The sequence below is a fragment of the Mirounga angustirostris genome, unplaced genomic scaffold (genome assembly GCF_029215605.1).
Source record: "Mirounga angustirostris isolate CCGP_5_RB_7025 unplaced genomic scaffold, mMirAng1.0.hap1 SCAF_8, whole genome shotgun sequence".
NCBI lineage: Eukaryota > Metazoa > Chordata > Mammalia > Carnivora > Phocidae > Mirounga > Mirounga angustirostris.
In genome coordinates, this window is record NW_026991716.1 from 61,409,500 (window position 1) to 61,415,499 (window position 6,000).

Consider the following 6,000-nt stretch of genomic DNA (forward strand, 5'->3'; position numbering starts at 1 on the left):
TGATGCCAAAAAACAAAAACAAAGGAAAGAAAGAAAATGAAAAAGAAAAGAAACTAAAACACAAAGTTCCCAAAGGCCACAACACCGTTACACAGCTGACATTCAAACCCAGGCTGTCTTGTTCTAGAGTCCATTCTCTTAACTACTATCTATGCAGACCACCCCCAGTAGCAGAAAATTTTAAATAGCTAATATTCTATCTAAGTATCTAGTGGATACTGAGGCAGTGTTATAAACTTAAAATAAGAACAGGATACTCTGAGAAAGGAATAAACAGAAACCCAGAAAGAGTGCCTAGATGTTTAAAATGTGACTAAGTTGAGTAAAACAATAAAAGGACCAGAAAAGCATTTCTCGGAGCTACCACCAGAGTAGTTCCAGGGGACTCGGTTTATGGAGGACCCCACATCTAGTGACTGAATCCAGCAGTCCCTGGAGCTGTTCCCATGGTTATGGAGTCAGGTTGCTGCTGCTGCTGCTGCTACAAAGGGGTCTGCGGTGACAGCTGCTTTTGGTCCCTCGGGCCACCCAAGGACACAACCTGACAGCACCTTGCCTGCCGCACCTGCGGCATATTTTGCCTCCTACCCTGCGGATTCCTTGTTGTTGCTGAGGAACTCGTGGGCACCAATAACTATACAACCTGCAGTTACTGAGGACTTACCCCGTGGACCGATCCTTGACCGAAAGGAGACGGGACTGGGCACAGACACTCTCACCCCTCAGAGGGCCTGTGCGGAGACGCAGAGCTTTCCGCTTCCTTTCTGAAGCTGCGCTGTAGGACCCAGCGCTCAGCTTCTCACGAAGCTGTGGCCTTCTCCATAATGCTCTTTGCTCTCTTTGCTCTCTTGCTTCGTACCCACTTTCTCTCTCTCCCGGTTCTCTGGCACTGCACTCCCCAGCAGTAAGCTTTTACCTCAGGTGCTGTCTTCTAGGAGATCCAGTCCCTGACAATAGTCTTCGAGAAGGGCAGAGTCAATCCTGAAGCGGTACAGCGAGGACCACGCTTCCCGGAAGAAGCCTCTTCTCGCGCGATCTCGGCCGTTCTTCGGAGGCAGGCGGGGCAGCCCTGCGCTGAGAAACGCCTGAGTGCCCGGGCACCAGAGGCACCTGCGCCCCTCTGTAAGGGGTCTAGCTCACGCCATCTGTCAGCCGGACCCCAGTGCTCATGCAAGCCTCGGCTCCTCTTGCCGCCTTAGAGTCACAGGGCAGCCGGCCTTGCCCCAGGGGCCGGCCAGGCGTGGGGAACGGGCTCTGGCCCAAAGGCTGTGCAGGAGCCAACCGCTGAGGCCAGATGCAGGGCGGGAACTGTGCATAGGTGGGCTGGAAATCTACAGACTTCCAGGAAGGCTCACCAAGTGCCCAGAAAATGAATGAAAAAGACCATTTCCTAGACAAATCAGCAGGACATGCTGAGCAATAAACAAGAGCAACAAGTAAACAAAAGATCATAAAAGCTTCAACGAAAAAAAAAATACGTCATTTACAAAGGAACAAGAATCGGTCTGGCATGAGCACTGTTGGAGTCTAGAAAACAGGGGAGCAATGCCTTCAAAGATTACAATCGTCAAACTGCCAGCCAGGGTGAAAGCAAAACAAAACAAAGAAAAAATTCAGACATGCAAAGAATTAGATAATTTACCCCATACACATTTTTTATTTTATTATTATTTTTTAAAGATTTTATTTATTTACTTGACAAAGAGAGACACAGAGAGAGAGGGAACACAAGCAGGGGGAGTGGGAGAGGGAGACGCAGGCTTCCCGCCGAGCAGGGAGCCCGATGCGGGGCTCGATCCCAGGACCCTGAGATCATGACCTGAGCCGAAGGCAGACGCTTAACGACTGAGCCACCCAGGCGCCCCCTCCATACACATTTTTTAAAAGAAGTTACCCAAGACTGTACTCCAGGAAAAGAGGCATATTCAAGAAAAAAAGAAGACAGACTGACGAGACAGTGATTTCCACTTGGAAGGGCAAAAAAGAGAAGTTCTAGGATCACAGGTAACCAGACAACTAAAAACAAAACCAGCCAGATTGGAACAGGAGAATGGAAGTCTGGGTAAAAAAGGATGCTGCATGGACTAGTATGATGTAGAGTCTGAAAATGTGAAGGAGATGATCAAGGCAAATGCTATAAGAAATCAAAAAAGCAATTTAAAATTTTAGGCAAAATACATAAGAAAGTCACTATCTAAAGAAGGAAGGGACGCCTGGGTGGCTCAGTCGTTAAGCGTCTGCCTTCGGCTCAGGTCATGATCCCGGGGTCCTGGGATAGAGCCCTGCCTCGGGCTCCCTGCTCGGCGGGAAGCCTGCTTCTCTCTCTCCCACTCCCTCTGCTTGTGTTCCCTCTCTCGCTGTCTCTCTCTCTGTCAAATAAATAAAATCTTTAAAAAAAAATAAAAAATAAAGATGAAGGAAATTATAATGTTACATAATTTTAAATAATTGGGGAGTATACGAAAAGTTAATCCATTTGACCTCGATGCTTGGAATTGTCCAGCAGCGGCATAGGGTCATGAAATCAGGGAAGGAAGTGTAATTCCAGCCCACTATTTGGCAACATTATAATTTCCTTCATAGTGGACAGTATTCACAGAGTACTAGTAATAGAATGCTGTTTGTTGGTTTCCATCGTTTAGCATAATCTATATATAAAGCAAGAGAGATTTGGGTATGGTAGAAGGATAAAGTGTAATGATAAAGTCCAAGTGTAACTGATACAAGATAGGAAGTGGAAGGAGAGGGATGAAAGGAATGTTCATATTCTTATTTTACCGAATGGGGAAATAAGAAATACTGTTGAAAGTGGATGGAAAATTCAACCATGAGAATTAATAGATTACTTTGGGATAGAGTGCAATGAAAAGTGAAGAGGGATACCCAGGATAGAATCCCAAAGAATATCAAAAGTTAAAAAAAAAAAAAGCGTGAGGCAGTAAGCACAAACACCTGGAAGTCACAAAAAAGGAGGCAGAAGAGCAAATGAAGAAGGTGTTCTGACAAGGAAGTCTTGGGGAGAGGCTGAGCTCAACTGTAACAACTGCTGCTGAGGTCAAGCAAGATCAGGACTGGGTGTGTCCTTTGCATTTGGCGGCAGGGGGAAGAATGATGGGAGCTGTAGCCACAGAGCAGCGTGTTGACAAAGAAAGTGAGGCACAGTAGCAACAGATTTGGGTGATGCTACAGCTTGGGAGTGAAGGAGAGGAAAGGAAAAGGGTAGCAAACAAACAGTGACATTGGATCACAGGGCCATTTTGGAGTTGTCAGGTGTCGAGGGAGATGGACACATTCAAATGCTGATTGGAAGTTGGTGGTGGAGAGGGAGGGGTTGATCCGGAAGGATACGACCGGCAAGTGGACTCCAGAGACTAGAGAACATTGTCCACAGAACAAGGCACTTCCTCCTCTGCAGGGGGAGGAAGGAGGTAGCAGATGATGTAATTACAGTTAGATGTGTAGCAGGCAGGAATTTGGGGAAGTTCCTGTCTGACAGCTTCTAATTCCTTTATGAAGAAAGAAGCCTGCCCATGTCTGCTGAAAGAGAACAAGCAAGCAGATTAGGACTTGCTTTATTGTGTGATTTTTCTTCAGCATTCAACAATCCAGGGCAGAGGCAAGGCAGGTGGAGAGCTGAGTCCATTCAGGATTGGGGTTTTGCCAGGTGGGTGCAAAAGGTGCATAGGTATTTTCTGGGAGCGCAAAGGGAGGAAGGCAGGGACAGGCCAATTAGCAAAAGGCTAATTTGTCAAAGGCTAATTTTGCAAATAGTGAAAAGAATTTCAGTTATGTAATGAAATAAACTTTTTTAATGGAAAGCAGGAAACAAGAGGGTCATAAGTTGCACTTTGAATAACGAACCCAACACAAATTATGTTTACATTCAGGATTTATTAACCTAACTTGGGCTAGAGGAAAGCCCTGAATGCCCTCTTCTAAAGCTGGGTAATTGAAAATTCCAGAACGTAGGGATTCTCTCCTACTTAAGCTCAGTCTTTGCAGAAAATAGAGAAGCATCCTAGAGAAATAGGCTCAGCTCACTTGAAGAAGCCTCATGTTTAGGTGCCAACTGGGGCAGGAAACATCTGATTGTAAACTTCTTTGGAACTATTCCACTGTGATGGGAAAGATGCATGAAAATGTGGACTATTCTAGAAAAGGGCTTGATATTCCTGGAGGCAGCCAACTGGGCATTGTGCTTCCCTGGCCTCAGCTCTGCTCAGCTTTTCTGGAATGGCATTTTGGCAGCTCAAGTCCCTTCATCAGGCATCTGTGGGACTTCAGTGATGGTGCTGGCTCAGGAAAAGAGCTATGCCAGGTGATGATGAATTTTGGTCCAAAGACACTATGAGTTTGCAATGACTGCAGGAGCTGCTTTTGACTCAGGTCCTCTAAGAAGGTCTAAGAGTCAGGATTCTATGGCATGAAAACAAAAGAGCTCCCCATATTAGGGGATGTTGAGGGATACAGGGCATTTCTGAAGATGATTGAGATGTGTAGTGGTGCTCACTGCTGCCATATACCCCGTAAAATAGACCTGACCAAAGTCTGTTATTAGAGATTAATTTCAGCCTCTTTTCTTTGTTTGCTACTATTGCCTGCAAGCTCAGGAGCATCATTTAGCAATACACTGACACGTGCTTTTTGTACCAGAGGTGAGGCTGAGAGGAGAAGGGAACTGCGGATTTACTCAAGTCCAAGGATTCTTATTCATTAGGGCGCAGGGTCTATTTCCTTTCTTCTTTTTCTTCTGAAACCTCACATTATCTGGGTCTCCTTTGAGATTTTTATCTCCTTTCACTTTGAACTATAGTTATTTATTTAAATGTCATCTCCTCTTACACTTTTGGCCAGATTTTGCAAAACGGCTGTGGTGGGTACATTTGACCTGCAGGTATTTTTTTTTTTTCCTTTTACCTCACGTAGAACTTTAAAAAACAAAAAACCTAGAACTGGTTACCAGATATAAAATTTAGAAGCCTTCACATAAAAATGTGGATTTACAACTTCTCTTACAATATCAGAGGATCTGCAGCACTAGCTACAGTTTCCCACGTCTGAAGCTGAGTAGTAGCTGCCCCTTTTATTAGAGCATGCACTTTCCAGGACACCCCAGTCCCCACCCAGGTGCTTTGCCTACTGTAATGCCTTTTTTTTTGCCTCTGGAAATCTTGAGACTAGTTAGGAAAATATGATTGTAGATTGAGTGTGAGTCAGTAAGAGCTTGGACTGCTCCAAGTGGTGGCTGGGAAGAAATAAGAAGGGAAGAACACAGGAAAGACAGTATAAAGGAAGAATTTTCAACATTTAGTGACTGATCCAGTATGGGTTGACAAGAAGGGAGTTGTGACCCTGAGTGGCCAGTGGAGTGATGATGTTTATAATAAGTATGGTTGGTAGCCAGTCAAATGCTTTTTACCAGATGGTGCACACATCCCCCAGCTGCTTCCAGAGTTGGCTGGTAATTACTTGCAGTTGCCCCTTTCTCCAGAAAATCGCTATCCATGAAAGGAATGAGAACACTAACATTGAGAGGTTACACATAGCGCTCTCTGGGGAGATGGCAACACAAAGTCAATGGTTCACTGACATGGATGTACAAAACACAAACCTTCTTGCCGCAAGATGGGATCAACTCAGTGGTATAATTTATGCTTCACAGATCCCCCCAAATCAGGCAGAAGCTGGATTCCGGTTGGGACCACAGCCTTATTTAGCTTCCTTCTCTGAATCTCACTTGCTTCACTCCATTTTTTTCTTTTTAAGATTTATTTATTTGTTTTGCGGGGGAGGGGAAGAGGGAGAGACAGAATCCCAAGCTGACTCCCCCACTGAGCATGGAACCTTATGCGAGGTTCTATCCCACAACTCTGAGATCATGACCTGAGCAGAAATCAAGGGTCAGTCGCTTAACTGACTGAACCACGTAGGCGCCCCTGCTTTACTCCTTTTATCCTGAGAGTGCTTTCGCAATAAATCATGAACGCCAGAATCTCGGTA